This window comes from Hyposmocoma kahamanoa, unplaced genomic scaffold (genome assembly GCF_003589595.1).
Source record: "Hyposmocoma kahamanoa isolate Upper Pololo Valley unplaced genomic scaffold, ASM358959v1 93, whole genome shotgun sequence".
Classification (NCBI taxonomy): domain Eukaryota; kingdom Metazoa; phylum Arthropoda; class Insecta; order Lepidoptera; family Cosmopterigidae; genus Hyposmocoma; species Hyposmocoma kahamanoa.
The window spans coordinates 8,705,145-8,718,733 of record NW_020654810.1 but is presented as its reverse complement, the minus strand read 5'-3'; positions in this window follow the sequence as shown (position 1 = coordinate 8,718,733).

Below are 13,589 nucleotides of genomic sequence, written 5' to 3'. Positions count from 1 at the left end.
CTAACTGTTGTGTCATAAAGTCCACATGCAAAAATTACTGTATAAGTAAGGCTGCAAGAACGCAAAAGTGACTTGATTACCTTTGATGCAGGCAAGAATCTCTCGGCATTGTTTACTCTCACGGGCAGCGACATGCTGCAAATTCTAGCTGTAGCAATCGCGAACGCGGTTCCCGGCACTATTAGTTTGATTCGAGTTGGAGCAAATTGCGAGGCGATTGCTGTGACCGTTAGGGCAGCCCCGTGGCCGGCGGAAGCAGTCATATCCTGGCAGAGTGCTCGCTTGCATATAATCAGCGAGTAATAGCTCCCTTGCGGCCACCTCGCCTCGCCCGCTGAATTCACCTTGCCATTGCTAATTTGTTACTCATTGTACCTCAACCTTTACACTATAGTAGGAGATTGCATCACTGACAAATGAATTATTTTCTGAATTTCTGTTTTATGCTTTAGGTACATTGAACCAGTCTTTCTATACATTATTCCTTAGTGTTCGTTTGCAATTACCTGTAGTCTCCTGAGTTAGCAATAAACATAGTTCTAGTAATTGCTTAACAAATCTTAAGTTAATTGAACATTTGAGAAAGTACATAAAATTGGAAAATGAGAAACTAAACTTGGTTGTATTAGGATGTTAAGTTTTTTTATTAACGTTCTTTGCATTTCCTTACATTAAAATTTAAATATAATCATCAAAGACATTGATTGATCCCGACTTCAAATTTGAATGCGAAAAAGATATTCTAGATTTAAGCTCCATGCCGGTTTGACTGCCTCTGTGGCCGAACGGTTACCATGCCGGACTGCCACGCAGAGGTCCCAGGTTCGATTCCCGGGCCGGGAGAAATATTTATATGGCCTAAATTTATTTCTCTCGTGAGTTTGGGTGTAATTTGTGGTTGTCTATGTGTGTGTCCATAGCACCCGCGACACAGGATTTCCCTAGTGCGGGGCTATGTTGAGTGTGTGCGTTATTATTATATTAAGCTCTTCTCAATGTCACCTTCTCATTACAACTATATTTACGAACTATTAATAGGAAAAACTAAAGTTGAACCTGAGGTGCTGAATCGTGTAATAAGTAATTATTATAATGTACCACGAAACACATGATTTTCTATGTTACGCGTACCAGATTCAGATTGTCGAATTGAATCCAGTGACACTATTGCAACAGAACTCTAGAAAACTTCGTTTTCCTAATTGGTAAATTGTTGCCCAATTTCTGGGCCATCTCATCTAATCACTGCGACATAATAACTAGATATCAGTTCTCTAAGATACAGTACAATATAGCACGGTAATCGGGTAGCATAAAAGCAGTATCGACATTTATAAATATACTTTTGTTTACTAAAGTGTTTGAAGTCATCGTCACGAAGGAGTGCGTTCAAGTCACGATTTCGTTTACATACTTGACAAATACATTAAGGTGTTGTTGTCACGGCATGAGTCAGTGACAGTGTAGCCCGGCTACACCTCAGTCCCCGCGTAGCTACATCGCTACGGTCAGCGAACACCATGACCTTTAGCCAGTATTCCGCAGCTAATATTACGTAATTCACTAGTCACATCATCATATAGACGCCAACCCGTATAAAGGAAGTAATCAGCTATCATATTATGAACGTGTAAGTATAACTATAGATTGCATCTGACAGAGGCAAGGACGGAGCACTGAGTGCAAGAAATGATATAATAAAGGCACCTGCGAGACTGCAGTGTCTATGTCATTATCGTGATAAATGCAATCTACTGTTTAATAAAAATAATCTTGTGCTGTAGAGAGAATTTGTTTTATAATTCTAAATAATTGATGAGCAAGTAATTGCACTTACAATTATAGAATATTAGGAACTTCAATGGATGTTTGTATTTGATCAAGCCGAAATGACTTAATTGGTTAAAGTTAATTGTAATTGGTTTAGAATCTGGATAAGTCACATAATTGCTAAGAGTTATCTACTTGAAGGTGCATTAACAATTCAATGAATTTGCTACAACGGTTTTATTGCGGTATACTAAGTTCAAATATTATCCTATGGGAAAAGAGGTAAACATTGTTTTGTTCAAAATTCAACAATGGTCGTATTGTTATGTTATCTACTATGAAGACACTCCCTCTTAAATGACGGTTCGTTAACAAAATGACTATCCGTATTAACGGTAAAAGCTCTCCTCGTGATGCTCAAAATGCGTTCTAATAGATTAATATCTGGAGCAAAGAATCGTTTATAATGGCGCTGGAGATTGTAATCGTGCTTTCTTTCGCAACGTGGCCCGCTATAAATTGTAGCTGTTGTTGATTAAAGTGCCCCCTGAGATATCTGGGCTGTAATCAAACGGAGTTTCCTAATAATGTTTCATTGTTATACTATACTATACTGTGTATACTTGCCGCATTAACGCGCAGCACAGGTAGGAAACTGTGCACCCTACGAAAGAATTCAACGGGACACCGCACGAATTACAATATTTTATTAAAGATTGTATATTGTATTGAAATCGTGCAACATTTCAGTTTTCGAGAACTTTTTGTCAGTGGATAGATGTGATTTGTAACTAAAATAATACAATAGCTGATTAAATAAGTAGGGAACGCGTTTATCTGTGGACTTCATATTTGCCTCAGACGTTAAAATTAATCATGATTTAATGCGACAAAAATGTAAAAACGTATGTAATAATAAAGCTGGAATGGTCTCCCGGACTCTATCAGAACGTCTCCTAGTTTATTCTTTCAAAAATAATGTCCATGCGCAGCTTTTGAATAGTTTGTCACAGTGATAATCATTATCATCTTCTGTTATCGTACGTATCATATATACATATACCGTTACGTGTTGTGATCAATAAAGTTTAATAAATAAATAATTAACAATAGTAATAATATTCGACAATATTAGACACCATCACATACGTTGCTCTGATCCCAAGTAAGTAGTTAAAGCACTTGTGTTATCGAAATCGGAAACAACGACGGTACCACAAATCCCCAGACCCAAGACAATATAGAAAAGTTAGTTTTTCTACACTGTCCTGGGCGGGGATCGAACCCGGAACCTCAGCGATGGTAACACCATGAAAATTGGTGTGTAAGTCACTCGACAACGGCGCTCTATAAGTATTCGAAGAAAAGTCAAAGGCCAGATGTTTATTCTAAGCAAAAGGGTAAGTTGAAAGAGATACCTTTACTTTTAAGGCACATTTATTATAGTTTTCTGGAGATATCTTGACATTAGTTTTATAAGTACCAAAAAAAACTGTATAAACACTATAGATATGTTTTTTGTAGAGCAAGGCTGAGATTTAATTTTACTGCAAGTCGTGAGGCGTGTATATTTTTTACAACAGGCTACCGGAGGGCTTAAACTAATAAATATGCCTGGATTATAGTTCTACATTGATAAAATATGATCTTTTTAATTCCAACTATTGACTGCGATCGGCATCTAAGGAATATCGGTTAAAGAAAACTTTAGGATAGTGAAGGATAATTAATTATATTTCTTGTTCAACGAGTTAAAAGGGTATTAAACAATTTGAAACATTTTAGTACGAAGTTAATTTCCTATATTTTTGAAATGAAGCGACAGACATGCTGTTTATATTAACAGAGAGTGGTAGAGCGACAAAGTTGTATTATTTTTTTTTATAATACCAAGTGACGGGACGAACAAGTCGTGGTGGTAAGCGACACGCCTGTCAATAACAGTTGCAGTGAAACTCAGAGCTTTAAATCATAAAGATCTGAGGTGCACTATCACTGCGCCCGTCATCCTGAGACATAAGTTGACAATTCCCATGTGCTTGTAATTACACCAGCGCCATTACCCTTCAAAACCGTAACACACTAATGCCCACATTACTGCTTGCCGGCAGAAATAGGTAAGGTGGCAGTACTTCCCTGGGGGAACTTACAAGCAAACTGTTGTGTCTCGACTAGACCGCTATAGCTAGGTGGTGTGTGTGGTTTCCGTTTATAACCACTGGATCTAACATAAATTTTCTCACAGAAATGTTTTTTGCACGTATGTAATATCTAATCCAGAAGGAACGTAATCACTTCCCATGTCAGGTATTAACCGTAACCGTTAATTAAATATGAAAAGAAAGGTGCACATTACCTCCTTAGCACATAAAAGGTTTTGTTTCTTCTAACAATAATTTTTGTAAGTCAATCGTAACTAGTACTTATGTGAAAGTATCATTTTTATTTCCTGCAATCCATGCAATAAAGTGTTTGAAAAACTACTCTATAGACTTCACAGTGTTACTATTGTGTGGGTGGCCGACGGCGGCTCGATTGTCGTTTTTTCGAAACACGACGTGGTAAAACGAAAGCATATGGTTGGTCACTAGTTTTAAGAACGCTGTGAATATTTACATTTGTGTTACAACACCTAATTTGGGCCACTATACAAATGTACAATTTTACTTAACTCTAGACTACAAGTAAATGTTACACATGTTTCTGTAAAACATTTTGTAAATGTAAACTATAAGTTACAAGTAGGTTGCTCAATTCAGCAATTGTTTGAGGATTTATATAGGCAGAGATAGTGGACAAAGCGAGTGACACGGTCAGCGTGCGCGGGCGCATCTGGGCAAACACGCGAGCGTTGAACCCCCGTGATATCCACAGAACTGGTCGCACCATCAGACTCGTTTCTTTAATTACGATTTACGATCGCCGCCATATTCACATTTCCTCCATATATTGATTCAATATATTATTGCAATCTAAATTCTAACGGTGTCTTCAACTGCTTTAACTTCTAGTATATCGTCTTAAGGTCCACGAACTTGAAATGCAATAAAAAACATAAAGCTCATTAGTTTTTCTAAAGTCTTTGTTATGCGTTACCTGTCACAGTTTAATAAGGGCAAGATGAAGTAAAAGGAGTCCAAGACTGAAACGTTCGTCCATTAATTTACTAGTATTTTTTTTCACTTAAAAGTAATTACCCGCGCGTTCACGTATTCCATAACTAATTTTCAAGGTGTAATAGGAAACAGGTAAGGCACTAAAAATAGAAGTGAATAAAACTTCACGGGTGCGCTGTTATGTTAGCATCTTGTCTAACGTGTTTCTTTGCTTGTTAGTTGACATCATACTTACAATATGTAGTAAAAAATTCGTCATTTTAACCACATCCGCGTGGCTAAGCAATTTACATAGGTGATGAACGTATGTTCTTAGGAATGTACTCACTGTAAAATGATGTCTGAATACTTACGCTAGTATAATTATTAAACGAAGATGAAACTTTACAGGATCCCATAAGAAGGATGACCCATATCACCATCAACCCATTTATATTTCCTACTGCTGGGCACTGGTCTCCTCTCAGGCGAGGGTTCAGGCCATTGCCTGTAACGCTGGCCCAACGCGGGATGGGAACTTCACACGTTTTCCGAGGGTTGTGAACGTTTCATAAAAAAAATAAAATAAAAATAAAATAGGCTTTATTTGACATGCATAAATTTTAAACAAAATAACAAAAAATTAAATTAAAATAAAAAAGAAGCATACAAAATAATAAAATAAAATAAAAAAATAAAATAAAAAATAAAATAAAATAAAATAAAATAAAAGTATGTCGAAAGGGTCCATGACTCAGGCTCTGAGGACTATGTTGATTACATAGCCCTCGCTGTTATTCTGTCATGGCCCGTAATAATATGGAACACCACAATTCAAATAATAATAAATATGTTACATGTTACGTGCAACAAAAAACAAAATTAAAATAACTGTAGACATTTAGGCACTAAGCGACTAAAATTTGACATAAGCAACAATTACTAATAGTAAGCTACTTCTTAAAGCCTGCATCTCGAGATCCTCACGATGTTTTCCTTCACCAAAAAGCTCAGGTGAACTTCAAATTAAATTTCGCACATCATTTCCGAGAAACTCAGAGATGCGAGCCCGAATTCGAACGGCCTCTGCTTCAGAGGAGGTAGGTCAAACCATTAGGCTACCGCGGCTTCATATAATAAGGCGCGACTTGCGCGAGAGCGACATAAAGAGGCACCCTATCGTTCTAGCCCTATATATGACCTACATATAATAACAATAGTAATAACGCACACACTCATAGCCCCGAACAAGGCAAAATGTTTGGTTATTTGGCAATTGACAGAATCTATAAAATTTCTTAACTACATGGAATGTTATATTTTTGCCGCCTCGCTGTGAAAATAGCGATTTAATAGATTTTAAGAAGTTCATGGTTACATTAGTCAGAACCGTATATCAAGAGAGACCATAAAAACTTATACTATGGTAGGACACTGTAGTGAAAATGGTCGAGAAATAAAAAACAGATAAGTAAAATACGGTTTTCAGATTTGTTAGTTGCATGCATCATTCTGTGTGCAATAAATAATAATAATATACACACTCAACATAGCCCCGCTAAGCTAAAACCTTCTAAGAATCATCAAAATCGGTTTACAAATGGCAAAGTAATCGCATAACAAACACACAAAAAATACAGTCGAATTGCGAACCTCCTCCTTTTTTTGAAGTTGGTTAACAAGGCAAAGATGTGTTCTACGTAGTTCTTTAAAAATGAAGAATGTTTGTCACATTTTAGTAAACAATACAATAAGTATATTCATTGCGTTTTCAGGCCAGTTTCTAGACTTTCACAGTGTAGTCTCATGATTTCTCTATCTTCAATATTATGCAACTGAAAATGAAACTATTTTCTAGCGATGCGCGACTTTGAATGTTACTAATACTAATCATTTGAATGCGCAAATCATTCGCCTAAGTCGAATCCAAGCACAATCATTCGACTCGAGTCGAATGATTAACAATACCGAATGCCAATGTCATTCGGTCGGGTGCACGAATCGAATGGTTATTATATTGGAACACCTCATTCATCATGTCCATACCAAAATATCCCTGTCCTCGTCACATATACAGTATTTACCATTATGTCAGAGAGGGCTAGGTGATCACGAGCAGAAATGCTCTAGGGAATCTATGGATTAGTACTACTAATTAGTAATGAATGATCATTCAAATAATTCGAATACGAAAATTAGTAGATTACTAATTTGACATTCGAATGACAGGATTAGCGATTACTAACGAGTCGAATATTGAAATCATTCACAATCGCGCATCGCTACTATTTTCTTTAGTTAGTGAGACCACCTTATTTTTTATTTAGTGGAACCATGGCCCGAAACGTTATTTTATTTGAGAAAACAAATAAAATGTAGTAGGAGTAGAGCTCATTGTGAAAGAGTTCGTCCAGGGAAAAACTAGGTAAAGTAGCACTTTACCTATTTCTGCAGTAATGTGAGCTTTGCTGCGTTTAGGTTTGAAGGGTTAAGGTTGCTGGTGAAATTACTGGCGCATGGGACTTTTCAATTTGTCTCAGGGTGACGGGCGCAGTGGCAGTGTTCTTCAGATTTTTTTTTAGATCTTTGTGATTTAAAGCACGGAGTGACACTGCATCTGTTATGGACAGGCGTGTTGATCACGTGACTGCCAAATGCAACTGTCTTCAGTCTTACAAAATTAATATTATACAATTTGCATAAAATATTGAACCTTACCTATAATACTGGAGGTTAATTTTGTTTTATACATGACAGGCAGATGACTCCACTCCACCTGATGTTAAATAGAAAGTGGAATCCAAATGTGACGGTACCTAGTGCAGTGTTGATACAATCACTGTCCTAGCCATCTCTATCCTGGAAGTCTACAAGATGCCTATTCATGCCTCGTTTCAAGGACCCCATATCGTAAATTAAGTGTGCTTTGAAGTCGTTAATTGTAGTGGTAATTTATTTATTTTTAGTATCGCTTTAGTGGAAAGGATTACAAACACCAAACAACTTAAACTGGACTTTATCCGACAAAAATCAACAGTCTGGTCTTAACAATTACATTGACAAGGACGTTGCTTTATTTCGAGTTAATTAACGTGCTGTAGACTGGAGTGTTGGGCATTATGTAGTGTTGTAGTGGGAAACGCATATTGTTCACCAATGCTTTATGTATCGGGGCGATAGTCGACAAAATAGCGGTCGAGGCCTTTTCGCCCATTCGCACGGTCGACATGTGACCGTTGCAATATTTGCACTTAGCTGGGTTTGTTTTAGAATATGTGCACCTATGTAAATAGAGGATAGCCACAGAGAGAGTTTGTTGTTTCGAAAAGACAGTTTTTGTATTAGGTCCCTATACGATGTTTTTATTTTATTCACAGTTTACGGTTTCTAATGTTGTGTATTTTCGTTTTTTTGTTGACAGGTTCGTCAGTAGGCACACATACAATTGTCCTTGAAAACTGCTAGCGTGTAACATTGTATCATTAGAAGCAACGCTGCAGTAAAGAACGTGCATTTTTTATTAAATGTACAGATGTATTTTTAGAATTAATTACTGCATAAGATTACCGCAGGTACTTTGTTACATTACAGTAATATGTTTTTAAGTTAATCTCACTTAAATATTTACTAATAAGATATTACTAATATTGTAGAACTTCGCATTATAAAATTTATTTCATAAAATTTAATGTCCATCGTTCGACATTTCGAAATCGTAAGTTCGTCATAACCATTATATAATATAAATATTTGCGGATTTAGTGCTATTAAATACTGCATAATATTATTTATTGCATTTTACCTCCATTCGGTATATAAGTGTCATTATCTACAGGCCATAATTCAGACTGATAAAAAAGGAGCATCAACTTTTATTGCTAATTTTATAGAGAAAAACTAGTTTTAGTCATCGCCGTCGATGAGTGAAACTAGCGCTCGTGATGGCTGCCTTCTATCTGGAAGTTGTGAAGAATATCCGACGTTCGTTGAACTTGAATAATGTAATGCTGTAATAAAATGTTACCAAGTGTCAACGTTTGTCTCAACGATGCTAACTTATCAAGATGAGATCGCTATAAACATTCTCTCTGCTTACGGTATTCCACTAATGTTGTTCAAATGTCTTGGACGCAACATTATGCATTTTGAATTTTTTTACATTGCTTCGCTGTAGGCAGGATATTTTATTTAATTCATTTGTGCCTTTATTCTTCTATATAAAAAGAAAAGGTGTCGAACTTTCTGAGACATAAATTTGTACCCTTGGTACAATATAGTCACGTCGTCGGGGATAGTGTAATTACGCGTAACCAGCATTGGATTATGAGTTTCCATTTCGGTAATTTAGTGACCAAATTAAATTCGCGTAAGTCGTCGTGGCAACCAAATTTGGTATGATTTACGGGAATCTATTGTTATAATTATATATTAAATTATCTATTGTTAGGAATCTATATCAGGCCGTAGACTATATAAATTAATGTTTACTGTGCAAGAATGAAATTCGTAGCAATTGAAATACCAAAGTAGTAACGTTAAATCCCTTTCCTGTAGTAATTTGGTTTAGTGCAGATACGCGCTTTTTACGAATACTACGTTCGCGGATTTGCACTATTCCCGACGACGAGTGATCACGCGTCAAAAAACACAAAAATAATATGAACTAAGTACATGAAACAAATTATGAAAATGTGAAATTTTGTAACTCTTCTATGTAACCATAGAAACGTTATCGCCTACTTTTGTTCATAGAAACTTTAAACGGCTCTCCAGATGAGTTGTCATTTGGCAGATGTGGCCTCATTTGAGCTATCAAGTGTGCGAATTTTTTTTATTCCTTTCTCTTTGTTTTACCATTAACATTTGTATAACATATTTTGTGCTGGCTTGTGTGCCTTACGTTATTTTTATATTTGGTCCTATTGATATTACATTTGTATCATAATATGTTAGGATATGCTTTGTACTGCCAGAAAATAGTACGTAATATTTAAAAATATTCAATACTTTCATACTACGGTAATAAGAAAAGCTACGGTAATTTACACCACGGAACTTAGAATATGGACCATTTCCTTAAAATTTTCAAAAACTGAAAGGGGTGGAAATACTCGAATATCGTACTAAATAAAGGCCTCTAAGCTCTTTTATTTCAATAAGCGACAGCACATTTCTTTGAAAAATGTAATTTACAAATAGGGGAACAGGAATTAGAAAGTTTAAAACCAAAGCAATTTACATAAATATCTAAGTACCATGCTTAGATATTTATGTAAATTGCGAGCGAACACGTCGAGACTGGCACATTCGCACTATTCGAGTGCCAAGACACGGCTGACAGTTCGCAATTCAGGCAATGGTGAATTTCAAATATTTAGTGGTTTAGGGATGAGCACTTTGAAAATGAATGGCGATGGTAATTATACCATTCGGCCTGACACTCGGAAATTTTGTGGTAGATTTGAAAAGAATGATCGTGAGTTATATATTTATGTTATTACACGAGCAGTACTTCACTTCCTAGTATCTTAAATGGCACTGGCGTAATTCATTCCGGACTAAAATGAAAAGTAAATTTGGCGACAAATGTAGCGTCCGTACAGGCTACGGTAATTGCAGAACAAGGGCTTGAAAAATAAAGTATGTATCATAATTAAGTAGCAGAGTTAAAATCTTAAAAATATCTTTAGATAAAAGTATAAACTACATAAAAATATTTGTGGATCTTTATAATGTTTTATACAGAAACAGGAAAGGTCCGCAGATGAAAAAAATTGTTTTTTCAGAATGGCCTCTCAAAAAAATTCTCAAAATAATAATGAAACTAATTAGATAATCGAAATTATCAAATATCTTTCATCGATAGATAAGTCCTTAAAATTAGCCGGAGATATGAAAATGGAACCCTACAGTGGGGTCAAAAGTTGCAATGGAATCCACTCAGAAGACATGGTTACCAACTAGTTACGGAATGTTGACGACTATTACATGTGCATGCAGATTCTGAGCGCTCTACGCTAACGACGGTACCTATTACAATATTTATAGCTTAGCAAGTTACTACTAGTGCTATCACAACTCAGCTTTCCGCCCTTCGGCATTGCTTGAAGATTACCTACAATTTCCCGTGGGAAGCCTTAATTTTCCTGTATACGCTGATGTGAAAAATTGTCACAAGGATTTGTATTTATGCGCAATAGAATTGTAAAAAGCGAAAGTAACTTAGTTCTTACACCTAATTTACTTCGTCGATACTAATAACGCATTTGTGCTTCAATGACAGCGGCTTTCACTTCAAACGCAAATGATAAGATCATTGTAAAAATGAGAAGGAGTACGATTTTTGTAAAGTACCTACATAAGAATTTTGTCGCTGCTGTATCAATGTTTTGAGATGAGTAGTGTTTTTTTCTGTCTCCCTGAAATGTAACACAAACAAGTCCCATGTACCTGTAATTTCATCAGCACTCTTACCCTTCAAAATCGGAATGCAGTAATGCTCATATTACTGCTTGACGGGAGAAGTATATAAGGCAGTAACTTCCCTGGATGAACTCCTTCACTATCGCTGGAGGTGTGTTTTCTGTACATTCAAGATACTTTTCTTTTAATTGCCTGAAAATCAATCTGATATATAAAATAGTGCAAGTTTACACCGTTTAAAATACGGATTTGGTTCATAACTATCTGTAACGAAGAGTCTTTTAACTTATAGTACAGGTTTTTGAATAATGTTGTTTTACTCTAACGTTATAAAATTGCTTTGAATTGGCGCACATACATTCCTCTTCAAATTACGAAGCCTAGTGGGTCATTTAGAGGCGTTAGCCTTGATGGCAGTATTGCCAACGGATACACAAGCTGTCGCTTAACATGACATCATAAGGCAATGTTTGTGTATAAGCCTGAAGGGTAAAACGGTGTGTCAGACATGTGTGCTACGTGTTACCTAGTTCTAAGTAATTTGAAGAATTATTTATAATGCTATTTAGCGGTTTATCTCATCATACTGGTAGTTAACTTTTATTTCAATACTTGTAGAAGTCAGAATAAAAAAAAGAAACCGCGTCATGAAAATAATATTTAAGAGACTGAAATGTTATATTTTACCCCTCAAACTCAAACTCATATCATCTTTATTTCTTAGGTAAGCGAATTACACTTGAAATAATCATATTGATTAAACGGCACTGCCCATTCGTAAGGCAGGTTCGTCTGGGAACAATGAGCAAGAAACTGTAGGAGTTGCTCTTTGTAAATATACATTTGAATACATTTATCTATACAATATTTATTTCCACCATCTTAGATTGTATGTGTCACGTAAGTACTTGTATTTATAATGAATGTACGTAACATAATGGAATATTTGTGTACATGTAAAAGTGTAATTAATATTACAAAGTACCGTAAGCAATTGAGAAGCAGTAGAAAGTCTTTGTGAAAGAGTTCGTCCAGGAAAGTACAGGTACTACACCCATTTCTGCAGCCAAGCAGCAATGTGAGCATTAGTGCGATTCGGTTTAGAAGGGGAAGAGTGTCTGTAAAATTACGGATACATGGGACTTGTCAACTTTATGTTTCAAAGTGACAGGCGCAGTGGCAGTGCCCCAAAATGCCCCTCAGCTCTTTTTAAGCTTAGAGTGGCAATGCATCTGGCGTAGGCGCGTCGCTTACCACCAGACGCTCGCTTTGTTCATGTTTTCCTTTGATATCATTAAAAAAACGATATCAAAAATTTTAATATGAAGTCTTCATTACAATTATCTCGATATGTTGATAACTTATTTGCGATAAAATTATGTGTTCAGAGATCTTCGGGTCTTTAGGTCGCCAATCATCCATATTGGACGATGGCATATTCTTTACAAAAAAGAAGGTATATGAAACCTAAATTTTTTCGCCTAGCTGATTGTTGAATGCATTTACACTTTTCCTGAATTTATTCTACTAAAATATTCTACTTTCAAGGGAAAGTAGAATATTCTATTCAATTATTTATGGTGGATTGACCACTTGCTGAAAGGTGCAATCAGTCATAGATACGGCTCTACAAGATTGCATTTCTTTTCATATATGACCGTAATTTTAATTATATAGTCAGATGAATAATATATGTATACAATCCGCGTAATAATAACGCACACACTCAACATAGCCCAGCACTAGGGAAATCCTGTATCGCGGATGCTATGGAGACACACATAGACAACCACAAATTACACCCAAACTCACGAGAGAAATAAATGTACGCCATACAAATATTGGCCACGGAGGCAGTTCATAGCTTATGCAATTTAAGTTTCGCAATAAAGAATCAATATGATTGTTAGAAGCAGGCCTCCGTTATTCCGAAAAGCCGGCGGATGTGCAAGCGCACATCTAGATCATTATTCTCGTTAACTCAATGGAACAATGTCGAGGCAGTCCGGTTAGTAGTTGCATGCTGCATTGCATGATAATGCTCCCTGAGATTCACATAATTATTCTCTCCTGATTTTTTATACCTTTTGTACTATTTAAGTGTTTACAAAGAAATAGATAAAATAAATCTAGGTATTCAATCCATAGCTTATAATAATTTATAAGCTATAACAAAATAAGCTAGATGATTCGCGGTTTTGTTTTTTTCCCAAATTACGACACAAAACAACATATCGTTATTTATTATAAAGGATGACTTAATTTCATTACGAATGTTAAAAAAAATGTTCTCAAGGTAAG